We start from the raw sequence: 13,417 nt of genomic DNA, 5'->3' as shown, positions 1-13,417 counted from the left end.
TATTTTAGGTGTGGCTTCTCAGAGTCAGTTTTGCAACTGTATTTATTACCTTGAACTAGGCACCAAAATAATCAGAAGAAAATCTCTCTCTCCTTCTCTCTTTCTCTCTCTCTCTCCCCCCCTTCCTCTTCTCCTCCCTTCCTTCCTCTATCCCTCCCTCCCTCTTTGCTTCCCTCCCTCCATGTTTCAACTCTTTATCTTTCTATCTATCTTAGAGTTATGTTCACATTTTGTTTTTTAAAAATTGAAGAAAATAATGAGCATAATTATTTACAGTTATTTTTTACAGTTAATGAAAAAGGAAAACCTTTTGATGAGGACAAAATGGTCAAAAGATATATTTTTATCTTGGTAAATTTTAAAACCGTATAGTTACTTACACCATATTTCAAGTGAACTCTCACTGCTGTGAGTGAGGTCTGATTTTGGAACAGTCATCTTTCGAGTATAAGAAGTGTATTTCCTTGATTGATAAGCTGGGTGACTACACAGTGAGTAATCACCCTCTCAGGCTCCTAAATGGTTAGTATTACAGGTACTACATAATTTTCATACACAGCATAATAGCAATGGACAAGGGTTTAGTAAAACTGAGAATTTTATTTTGACTCTATTCTAATCCAAGAGTCATTCTGTCTTTCTTTATTCAAGATAGCTTTGAATACTTAAAAGCTGAAATAACAGAGAGTAAATACAATTTTAATTTGTATATTAAAGATGTGATTTGATTTCTGTTCTGCTGTGTGAAAATCATTCAGCCAGTGTTACTTACTAATCTTATTTTAAATTTTCCATTGAATGTACTACATGACAAATATTTGTCACTCCAATCTTTCAGCCAATATTTTCATCTGGGAGCTTATTAAATTGAGCTGATTTAATTGAGATTAAAATTTTCCTTTTTTTACTGAAATATTGCAACTTGGGTAAAAGATCAAGCTGTTCTTTTAATTATGATTTATGTTTCTTTCAGCATTAACATTAATTTGGCCTATAAAATCTTCCTAGATTTTGAAAAAACCCTATCCATAAGCACACTGCAGACCTTTAGAATCTATTTGCACATTCACATCTGTATATACAATATTTGAGCTTGAAAAGGTTAAATCAGATAATAACTGACTAGTAAGGATAATATAATTATTGTCAGATACCAGGAAAAGCAAAATTATAATAAAAACCTCAGTGTTGAAGTTTTAATGTGATGTGTTAGAAAGAAAACATCCGGAAAACTTAGAAAATGGGTTCCAAGTATTAACTGCATGTCTATGGGGACGTTACTTAGATTCTCTGTGTTGTGAGGATTTCATGTATAAAAAGTAGAAGTATGACCATACACCAAATAACTGGATCTGAAATAGAAAATTATCATGACAACTAAAAATCATAAGAATGTACTATAGGCTTATCTAAGACTCATGAAATTTTGTACTCTGTGTGGATAATGGACTGGAAAATAATTACATCAAAAGAAAACTAATGATCAAGTGGGAATGTTATGTCTTTGGACACAAGAGCCAAGCCAGAGAAGAACAAGTGTGTCAATCTTCTATAACTTTACCATCGTTAATTAACAAACAGTCCTCCGCCCTAAAATTTAAATTGCAGTGAAAAGGAAAAGCTAGACTCTTAGACACAAGTGTCCTTTTTATACTGAGAAATATTGCTAATACTGTCTTAAACAAATCCCCCTAGGTAACTTTATTTCTAAAGCAGGCATTCAAATATAAAATATGTCTTTTCCAATAGAAAAATGGATTAAAAAGGCTTTTTAAAGCCATGTTCCCCTTAGGCTTAATTTTCCACAAGTCTGTCTTTTCAGACTGATGATCTTTCCTTTGACCTGTGAAACATCCAGATTTCATGCCTTTCTCAATTTTCTACCTGTAAGTTCCGCCCATTTCACTCAGACACTATTTCTATTTTAACTGATTCTATACCATTTCTGTATAGTTCTATACTAGAGCATGACTTTCTATCTAAATAAAAGCAAGAACTTTTGCGTACTATGAAAGAAACGCTACTATATAGTTACACTATATAAAATCAGTACTGTCAACTTCCCATATTTTGGGAAAAGGACACTATATAAAAAAGATCTCTTGTAAAGTTTCCTAAAAATTGGTATTTGTTCAATGTGCATTGGTACTAGCTATTAGATCTGCCAATAAAACTGCCACAAATAATTTCATTATTGTTTCTTTAACACATCACCCCAAACTGCATGATCCTCTCTGCAGTTCACATCCTTAATATGGTTACTTGCTATCACTGTCCCTTGTCTCTTGTCAAATCCAATTGTTATCTGCACAGATCGCCAGATCTAAATGTGAAACTGTCTAAAAAATTTAACGTCAACACTGATTCTTAATATAGCAGCCACAACTAACAAAAACCTGTTTGGAGTAAAGAATTTCGACTTTGTCCTAGTATATAGTATTAAACAATGTCAGAGCTGTTTTGGACAACTATATCCAGCAAGAGAAAAGAATATGAGATATTTTAATTGAAGTGTAAGTAAATGGCTTCTGAACCTCATGCTCCTATCACCAGAAATCTATTTGAAATCAATTGCTTTTGAAAGCTTTACAGAACTTTTATTAAACGTATTCTCAGAGTTTTAAATGGACATGATGTGTCATATCCATCATTAAACTGTGGATGAAACATTATGTAAATTATCTGGATAAAACAATAGCTGACAAACCATATTATTTTAATTTTAAGAAAATGGGTGTATTCTTTTGTGGTTAAAATGTTAACTTATATTTATTATACTTGGAACATCCAGGAGAGTCACACCTTTCAAATAAAACTATAAATTAAGTTTGCTTGTAATTTAAATTTGCTTTGCTAGTAAATAATGAAAAAAAAATATTGCACAGATCCTGACCTTAGAAAATATATCTATCACAGTAATTATTATATGGGATAAAATGAATTTCTATTTATTATTTGTTTAACATTTTATGAATTCTTCTAAGTATTTATAGATTTAATATTAAATAAAATATATTAGGTAACATTTTCTACATCAGAATTCACATAGAATGAAATGAGTCTTGATTAAACAGTTACTTACAATTCTAAAAAGCATACCAGCTTAAAAGAAATGTTCCCACAGATTTTTCAATTATTTAGGAGTTATATCTGAGAATCAGAGAAAATGAATTTTCTATCTTAGCAAAGAATAAAAGCACTATTAACACAACATTATAAATCAACTATACGTCAATTAAAAATTTAAAAAAATAAAAGCACTATTAAACAAATTGATAATTAGAGTTTACATTAACATTAAATTAAACTTAACTACATTTAGTTCAACGGCCATTTTTTAAAAATGACATTAACTATGGAAAAAAATATAAAATTCTGTGTTAACATGTCCTGAAAGGATATAGTTTCTTTCACTAAATTAATAAATATTTTAAAGAAACTATCATGTGCCAGACACTGGACTAGATATTTTAAAAGGATGTACCATTGCTATGCTATTTTAGGATTAAATATCCTAGACAAATATTAGTCCTTTTCTTTTTAACAGAATGAAAAATAGTAATTTCCCCATTCCTCTAAAAATTGTAATTAAATTTAATAGCAGAAACATTTACACACAGAATAAACATTTTAAAAGGCCCAATGTTTAGTCTTTACCCACTATTATTGTATACATAGACTTTGAAAAGAGTTGTTTGTGATTTGGTCTTATTAACTTGAAATATTTTTGAGATGTATCCATGGTTTGAGAGCCTCACAAATATTATACATATAGAGACATACACATACACGCATTCCCACAAAAACACACTAGGATGAATCAGTAAGTCATTCTTTTGGGGTTTTCTTTCCCACTGAAACTTCAAATAAAAATCAAAGGATGAAGAAGTGATAAAAATGTCTCCATGTGCTCATGTTTTAAAATTTTATGTAAAGATTGTTTAAGTAAAAACAATTTCCTGTTCAATATCAAGACAAAATATGTTGGTGAATACCTTTGAAAGATTTATGTCTTTTTTAAATCTGCTTTCTTAGTTGTGGTATCGATTTGCTCACCATCTATCTATATATAAAATAAAGAGTAGAATTCAGGCCAAAACAAAAAGGTTATTTTGGAAATGGAATTCATGAGAGGTAGAAGGGCCTTGAGAGGATCTAAATCCAGCCCTCCTGTTGTGGATGAGACCCTGAGCGCTGGGCAAGCCCTGTGGCTAGTCACAGTTCACAGCAGAACCTGTACTCAAAATCAGATTTCCCAGCCTTTATTCCAAAGTTCTTTCTACCATAAGATGCACTTTCTTCCATTAAGTATCATATAATTGAGGAAAAGACAAGATTCAAGTTTTTTCCATATAACTGCCTCAATTCTCTAATTTGCTTTGTCTTTGTAAACACCGTGAAAGCCTGTTTAAAATAATAGTTATGAAAACAAATTGTGCATGAAACTGGACCCATAAAGTAACCATTCTTAAATTTAATTCCCCACAAGTTATGCATAAAATAATTTAGAATATTTGTTAAGTCTTATCCTAATATGTTTCTATTGTAAAGGAAAAGATGTTTTTGCAATTATGCTTCTGATAGAATATTAGGCATGGCATTCATTCATTCATTCATTCATTCTTCTTGAAGTCCCAAAATGAATGGAATATTTACCAGATATACAAAAAAAGTCTTAAATAAGTAACTTTAGTTTATCTTGGGATTGTTTGAAGCAATTCTTGAAATTGGTCACATTTGCTCACGGAGATAAAAACAGACCGCAAACAATTAATTTCCACTTGTGTATTGGATATAAATTTTTAAAAAAATTACAAGAAATATCAATTTTCTAGTTAAATTATATCATTGTTATGAAAAGAATTTTTTAGAAAGTGTCTCTTAAGAGCACACATTTTATTTAAGTTTAAAAAACAGACACTACTATCAAATTATGCAATTATGCCACTACTGTAATGTAACTTGTAAACTTGAAAAAGTGTACTATGATATAAACTGTATTTTAACCATGAATTGTATTAGTAAATAGGCTACAGCAATATAAGTGTTTTTTTAGTTTGAAATTTGAGGTTCAGTATTGTTTTGAAGCTAATAAAATAAACACAGGAAGCCTTATTTAAAATCCTTTGAATATTTTAAAGTTCATAGTTTATTCTTGGCTTTTTTTTTAACTTTTAGTTTCAGCTATAGGTGTCGTGTGTATAAATTTTCAGATACCATGGATTGTTACTGAATCTCAAAGGGTATTTCCACAAACACAGCAAATGAAAAGTGTTGTCTTTACACTTGTATAGACAGTATAATACTTTTCATTGGTTGTGGAGAACAGACTGTCTTACTTAGCTCTCATTATTAACCAGGACAGAGAACTCAGAACTCAGAACATAAAAGATTTAGGTAGTCACATATTTGTAATCTGGGACAACAATATAAATATTAGGACACATTGGTTCCACCGTCAAGCTGCACTCAGCAAACTCAACCAGGTACTAAACATATTTCAAGAAACTTAAAATTTCATAATATTTCTTTAGCTTACAGTTTTTGCATGAATTGCAATGTCTTCTCAATGAAAAAGCTTATAATATACACTCACATGAAAGGTTTTGTAAATTTAAATTTGAGTTCTAAGTCATGATTTAAAGTATAGGTGCCAGAGGAGAAAATCTCAAAACGTTTGAAAAACAAACTGTACTAAAAAACTCATTGTTTAAAAGATATTTAGCACTTATGTTTATAGGTGTATAACTACCAATAACTATATGTAATAGCTAAATACGATAATAAAACTCTTTAAGTATTGTCATTAATATGTTTTCTTCGTATTGAGAACATTTATCATCAAATAAATTTACTTTCAAATAGTAAGTCTAACATGCAGATTACACTACTTTATAAGAGTAAGAACATCACCCTGTCATTTCTGTGATTCAGTGACAGCGGAAACTGTACAGTATTGAAAAGTTGGTGAATAATTGTGATCATCTTATACTGGCTTCTGTGTCCTTAGTCCTTCTCTGTCCTACATTAAAGCACAAAATCTTCCCCAATATACCCATCATCTCCACCTAGACAAAAAAAATGTCTATTTTTATACTTGAAAATTTACTAGTACTGATATGGAATATAATTTTAAAAATGGTAATATGACTTGTGGAATTTTCCTCCCATCAAAATGCTACTTCATCATTCTCCTTTGCCTGGACATTCATTGATAGTACTGTTCTAGTTCTAGACTGGCACTGCTGTAACACCAAGAAACATATCATTCTAGAGCTAACAGTGGACTTGGAGAGAGATCCTGCCTCCAGGACATGATTATTTATTTAAAAATGTACTTGGTCAGAATCATCTGCACAATAATTTTTTTTGGTATTCACACAGAGGTTGTCACGACCCTGAATGGATCTTTAACCCTGAAAACCACCATTCCCTGCACTTCTATTCAAGCAAAAATATCAGAACATGATTCACAAACAAAAAATAAAATCAGAAAATTCTTTGTAAAACGCAGTTTCTGTGAATCTCCTTACCTGAGACTCAGTAGTAAACCATCAACCAAGATGGTGTTTCTTACACCTATTAATGAATATCATGTTATAAATTTGAGTGTTCTAGACATATAAATTTCAACGAGAAAACTAAAATCTTCTATCAAAAGCCATAAATTGTGTTCATAAAGATTTGAGTACTTAGGCAGACTTCATTAAGGTAAAAATAGCAGACAAAAGCAATTTTCACAAGTTTACTCCTTCCCTGTCCACTGTGCCTTAAGTATTACTGTCAAGTAAACAGTCTAAGCTGTATCCATATGCTTTTCTCAGGTAGAAATTGTATCACCTTTGTAAAGCAAACCATATTTTAGAAAAAGGATGCATACCCTTCTAATATTTGGACATCAATTGAAAAACAACCCACCTATTATGATTACTTAAAATCACTTGTATCTAGCATGAAAAACATACACAATCACTTTGTACTTCTTTAATCTTGTCTATGGATACCCAGAGGGCAAAAGTGATAACAGGCTAGTGGTGATGTAATTTAAAATTCTATTTTCTGAGGGAGAAAGAAAGCTGCCTTATAACAATAACAATTAACTACAGCAATTTCAATTTAATAAAGTTTTGGGGATTTTCCTCCTTCTTATCTAAAAAGGCCAAATATGGTAAAACCCATATTTTTTTGTTTTGTTTTGTTTTCTAAATTTAAATAGGAACAAGCTCAGTCAGACTGACACTTAATGGAAACTTTTTTAAGAAATAATTCTGCACAGGAAAGAAAGCAATGAGATACGTAGTTAAACCACTTGAACCAAGAATATCAAATACTTTTTGTGACCATGAGATGAGTACAGGTTTCCTCTAGATTTCGTCACTAGCATTTAAAAGTATTCCACCCTAAAAAATTATTATTCATTTATGAAGCAATTGCAATCATAAGCTAAAGTACCAGTGGCAAAGAATTGAATGAAACAGCTTATTTTTCAAAAGTTCTTCCTTATTCTCTCAACAAATGCCAGAGTATTACATCTTTCATTTCTTGCAAACTCTGTCACTAGGTTCCCAACTCCCTTTCTGCCTTTCAATCTCATACACTTATTTAACCAACCAGCATGAGGCCAACTTTCCAAAGATCACCGAATTACTGGATTATGCAGGTTCTCTCTACTTTCCCAATTTCCTAATGAAACAAGGGCACCAGTAGACATACTGAATTCTGTTAAATACACAAAAAGCACAATATTTAAAAGCCCTTAATCACCAACTGGTGAATCCCGAGTGAAAGAGGGTAATTCATGGAACGATGAAGGAAAGAACAGCAGTTTACAAATTCTCTTGCTAGTGATAGAATTTCGAGTGCAAAGATAATATCTGTGTTTTCTTTTCTACTTAGACTCCTTCTTAAAACGGGATCGCCAGCCCTGGGAGCTTCTGAGAAGGGCCACCACTCATTTTCCTTGCAAACAACCTTCCCTGAGCGCAAAAGCTATGAGTGCTGATACCCTGAATGTGGGATCAGATGCGGTGTGGTAGGAATAGGGACAGGGAGAGGCGTGGCATAGTGTACCCTTCACTATGAATCCAAGACACTGGAAGAAAGGCGAGGCTCTAGATGGGAAAGTGTGAGAGTGTGCCTGCCTCCTCTGGGGCACTTTGCTCTCAATGTCTCCATGGCTCAGGGCTGCTCTGGTGGGCAAGAACCCATCGGGGTACATGCACGTCGCGCCCGGGAAAGGCCAGTCCTCCCAAGGGAAAAGGTGTCTGGGGAGTAGCTCGGTTTAAAGCTGGTGTGGGAGCGCCGCAAAGGAGAGCGTCGCAGGCTTCTCTCTTTTTTTCCCCTCCTGCAGCTTCGACTTCTCAGGAATTCAGTCTTCGCAGCCCGTGCAAAATCAGGGGCCACCACGCAGGTAAGAAACTTGGTCATAGGGTCCTAGGAGGTTCTTAATGAGCCTCGTGGAACCTTCTGGGGGCCTGGCACGTTCTAGTCCTCAGCATTTTCTCCTTCCACCTATGAAGCGCCGCCACTGGGCAGGCCCTGGCGCCTCCCTAGAGGGAAAGGAGAGTTGCAGAGTCGCGTGGTCTTAAGCCCACAAGAGCTGAGAGCTGGAGCCTCCTTGGCCCGCGTCTTCTCCGGTGGATCACCTTTTCCAGCACCATTTTGGGCATCTCAACTCCCGCCACAGCCGGTCGTCCTCAGATGTGTCCGAGTGTGCGGGGTGGGGGTGGGGGGTCGGTGGGTGGTTGCTAGTTCTTCGCTAGGACCCCTCCTCTGCTGGACAAATCCGTAGGGTTTGATCGTCCATTAACATTTGAAACAAACAAACAAACAGAAACTGTAAGTAGAAGTAGGGAAAGGCTCTCTCTTCCTCTAGTCCCATCGCAGCAGACCTGAGAAGGGGAACGTGCCTTGGGTTTGTTGATGTTTGAGACTCATCCTAACGGCAGAGGCAGGGAAGACACGACGAAGAGGTGTCCCAAAGAAACTGGACGACTGAGCAGTCCCTGCCTGCCCCACCGCTTTCGGGAAGGTTCCAGTTCTGTGCCAAACGGCAACCAATCCGGTTCCCATGCTGATTCTCCACCCCTTCGCGGAGAATCCGAAAAGAAAATATGGGCCCCTGAGAGACCCAACACACTTCCAGTCTGGAAGTTCCGGGGGACCCGGGCCCGGGTCTCCCTCCCGCTCCCCACCCGGGCCGCCAGGTCTGGCTGCGGAGTGGCACGGCTGGGGGTGGGGCCCGGGATTCGCGAAGTCACAAGCCTCCGCGGCTTGCGGGGGCACCTTCGCCCACGGACACGCCCTTTCTGCGCAGGCAGCCCGCAGCGACCCTCTGCTAAGCTCCAGCTCCTCACTCGTGACGTTGCCAAACTGCTCAAGGCCTTTCCATCACTCCTAACTTTCGAGATTCGCCCGGGCCGCGTCTCTCCCCGCAGCCAGACCCCAACGGGGAGAGGAGCCTGGAAGGCCGGGGACGCCGAAACTCCCCGCAGGCTTCGCGGAACAGACCCTCATCCTTTCCCCGCCCCTCCCCTCCGCCTCGACCCCCGCCCTTCTGCACGCACCCATTCTACAGCTCCAGTCACCAGAGGCGCGGCGCACACAGCCCTTCTGGTGGGATGTGTCTTGCGATCACCTAACACGCGACCCAGAGCGAAAACACCGAGGAAAGGAAAAGATCAAAAAAGTGCTACCTTGGCAACCACAGGCGTTTAGAGGCCAGCTGGTGGGCTGGGAGGGGCGGCCGCTGCCCGCCTGCCGCTGGTACTCTCCTCGACTACGCGTATTCTTAAGCAATAACAACGTAATCCGTATTATCCACCCAAGAATACCCGTCACCGAAGAGAGTCAGAGGACCAAGCTGCTGCTGCCGCTGCTACCGCTGCCGCTGCTACTGCCGCCGCCACCAGAACTCTTGCTGCTGAGCCCGCCCCTGGCTGGGGCTGGGCTGAGCTTGACCGGGACCATAAATCCATAACTCGATTTCCCTAAAGAAGGATCCAAAGCTGTGCTCGGCTGCTTCCTGCCCAAATCCAAATGGCTGCTCTATCTCCAATTCTGAAAGACAAATCACAAAACCAACCACTTAACACAGAAGAAGAGTGCACTCTTCCCAGTGAAGAAGGAGGACGTGGGAAGGCTCTTTGGGCACAGGGTGGGCGTGACAAGTAACCTTTGGTTTACCTGGTGCTCTCCCAGTGCCTTCCTCTGTCCTTGTTCTGCTTGGTACCCCCTCTGGTCTCAGCCAGCCCACTCTAGGTGCTTTGATTGAGTGTCATGGCAGCGAGAGAGCCCTGTAAGAGACATGCATAGTTAAGCACACAAATATTACAAATGTATTTGCCTAGACGGCTTTAAGAAGAAGTGAGGCTCAAATAAAGATAGGGTCATGCATGGGTGAAATTTTCAGCAGTGTGTTTTGGAAATGCATTTTCTCAAGCCCAAGATCACAGAAAATAAACACTCATTCAATTTACTACTTGAAATCAAATACTTATAGATCTACAAAAATAGGCATCTCTCCTTTGAAGGCCTTAGAGCTATACAACATAATGATTTTTAAAGGGAAAAAAAAAGCTTCAAAGCACAAAATAATTAAACTCATTTTCCATAGTATCAGAACTCACTGAATTGGCAAGCTGGTAGAGTTTCCATGATTTAGGCACTGTTTTGTAGTACCACGATGTGTAATTCCATAGCCCACATTTTTAATATACAGTATAAATACATTGCTGTGCAGTTGTTGTGAACACCTCTACAGAAAAAACCTTTGAAGATCTGTCTTCATAAAAAAAAATTTAAGAAAAAAAAAAAACAGTATAAACTCATTTGCAAATTGACTGTAATTTTGGTTTCCAGAGAGAGAATCTCTGTGATTCTTTGATGATCAATATGGCTCTTACTGGAAAAGCTTTGTCTTAAGATCCTGCAGTGAATATTCTGATAATAGGGGTTTATTGTTCACTAAATAAAATGAACAAGTGCAACGTCACTACCCAAGACATGTTGTGGTTCCATTAGAAAGTTCTCAATTTGCTTTTCCCTTTACTCTCAAATACATGGAAGTACATCCATGTGAGTGGAATAGGGAGGGGTATATGGAAACATGGCAATAGACGTTATGATTCCTCAAATTATGTAAGTGCAAATAGCTCTTCATCAAGGGATAATTATATAACAGAATCTCTCCCACTACCACAACTCATCTCTAACTGACCTGGTTGCAATTTAAGGCATTTAGGTCGTGCTTTCTCTTATTACTGTTATTTTTTAAATATATGACTTCTCCAACACACCAACTCATCATTTTCCTGACATGTTACTTACAAATAGAAAAATCAACATGAATTCTAGGTTTTATGAACAGCTGTTTAGTATATAATGCCTGATGCCTAAAATAACTCAAAAGAAAAGAAGCATTGCCCAATTTGTAGCCTATTTTACAGTATTTTCAGATGACTTTTAAGTACACCTTTCACAAAAAGACAGATGCCAATTAAACAAATTAATAAGTGCTATTCTCTGCCATTACCTAACATAGCTATAAAGTGAAGCTTTTCTCTGGGGATGCTACAACCAAACACACACACACACACACACACACACACACTCACACAGAAAGCTGACAGGTTCTCTTCAGCTTGAACTCCTAGAAACAAAAGCCCTTAGGGAAAGTAATGCAATAGTCTGTGAGCAAAGTGTACATTTGTTCCTGAACTCTTCCATTTAAAATCAACTAACATTAAAAGGAAAATAAGAAACACATTTTAGAGACAGATTTTGATTTAGTAAATAGAACATTCCTTTTGAATTAAAAAGGATTATCAAGGCATATATACACCACACACACAAACACACATACATACATATATGCATATACATACATACATACATACACAACAATACATGGCATATCAGAATCACAGCATAAATACCCACACAGCTTTTCAATGCTTTCTGAGTAATCTCCTTTAGTTTTGCTTCCTCACAATTGGAATAAAGCACACACACACACACACACACACACACACACACACACACACACACACACACACTGACCCACAGACTCACACGCTTTAAGAAACTAGAACAACGCAGTCAATATGCTTTCTTTTTATCCAAGTAGTCAGTGCCAGCCCTTTCCCTACCTACCTAAATGTTCTCCCAGCTTCAGCACCTGGACGAGTGGACAGCTCAGCCCGGGCCGATTGCCGGCAGCACTCGCAGCAGAACTGACTCTCTGAGCTCTAACCAAAGCTCTCTCGTGCTTCCGCGGGGCAGCCTGACTTACGAGAACACCATTTCCTACGAGACCACTGCCGCTGGGTGCATATTCAATTCAAGCCTCCTTAAGCTGTCGGATTTCCCCCACCCATCCACCCTCCCCCCCTTCTCCACCCTCTACACAAAAACGGAAAAGGGAAAAAAAGCCCAATACCATCAGGGCGTTTGTTGATCAACTTACACTTTGCTTTTGAATATTTAGATACTGCTAGCGGAGCAATATCAACGGAGGCTTAGGTCTGCATTAAGTACCTTTGTTCATCGACTCCTGCAAGCCATGTTTATTAGAATCTACATTTCTCTAGCTCCCCAATAACTAGAGGTGTGTTTTGCGGGCAAGGGCTTTCAGCACCTTTTGATCTCTCAAGGCCACCGCGACTGACTGCCAGTCCCCACTACTTTCCCACCCTGTCCCCCGCACTCCAACACCCATCCCAGTCAAACGCTTGGTAATTTGCGACCAAATATACATAAAGAAACGCGACAAAGCAATCGGTTTGAGGAAATAAGCCAATTAAGCTAAAGCAGAAATGCCTGTCTCTCTCCCCTCCTCCCCCTTGCCTCCCTCCCTCTCCCTCTCTCTTTCCCTCTGAAGTAGAAAGGGGGAAACACCGAGGAGAGGGGAAAAATCGGGAGGAGTGTGATAGTCGACTCTTACAATCAATGGAAAAACACTATACACATCTTACTGAATAATACTGTCGTTCTCAGACAAAAAGAAACAGATTTATCGATGTAAACATAGTCTCCCTGTTCCACACATCCTACATCCTTTACGTTTGCTGAGATTTGTCTTGCGGTATAGCAAAGTAACTGTCACAAATCCATCTCGATTGAAGAGCTTACCCTCTAAATCCAGGTTTCAAGCGGAACTCCAACTGTGTGTAGAAGCCAGAGAGTCATCTGATGAGCAGTGAGGTAGGCTCTGGGCAGTGGGAGCTGCTTCCCTCGGAGTGCCGGGTTACAGTGTTAACAAGCCCTAGGAAGGGACCTCGGTGCCTTGCGCTGGCTGTGCCCCAGTGCCTTCGCATGGTGGCGGCTTGCTCACGCTTCCGAGGAGTCCCAGGCGGTAGCCTTCAGCTGATGCGAGCTTCCAGAAAGGAGTGGGGAAGGGAAAAAAAATCATCTAATG

General features: G+C 38.2%; 1 long non-coding RNA gene across 2 annotated transcripts; it reads right to left on the bottom strand.

Moving 5' to 3' along the window:
• Window positions 1-9,714: 9,714 nt before the first annotated feature.
• LOC115859930 (uncharacterized) lies at window positions 9,715-13,190 on the bottom strand. Of its 2 annotated transcripts, none has more exons than XR_004042268.2 (3): window positions 13,132-13,190; window positions 10,186-10,295; window positions 9,715-10,059 (listed from the first exon to the last, which is right to left on the bottom strand). It is a non-coding gene; the product is annotated as an uncharacterized lncRNA (long non-coding RNA). The 2 variants fall into 2 exon arrangements; XR_009564624.1 differs by lacking the exon at window positions 13,132-13,190 and adding an exon at window positions 12,154-12,289.
• Between the last annotated feature and the right edge of the window lie 227 nt (window positions 13,191-13,417).

The sequence above is a fragment of the Globicephala melas genome, chromosome 1 (genome assembly GCF_963455315.2).
Source record: "Globicephala melas chromosome 1, mGloMel1.2, whole genome shotgun sequence".
In the NCBI taxonomy this organism is placed as follows: Eukaryota; Metazoa; Chordata; class Mammalia; order Artiodactyla; family Delphinidae; genus Globicephala; species Globicephala melas.
Note: the sequence above shows the minus strand (reverse complement) of the source record. Positions and strands in the feature narration are given on the sequence as shown.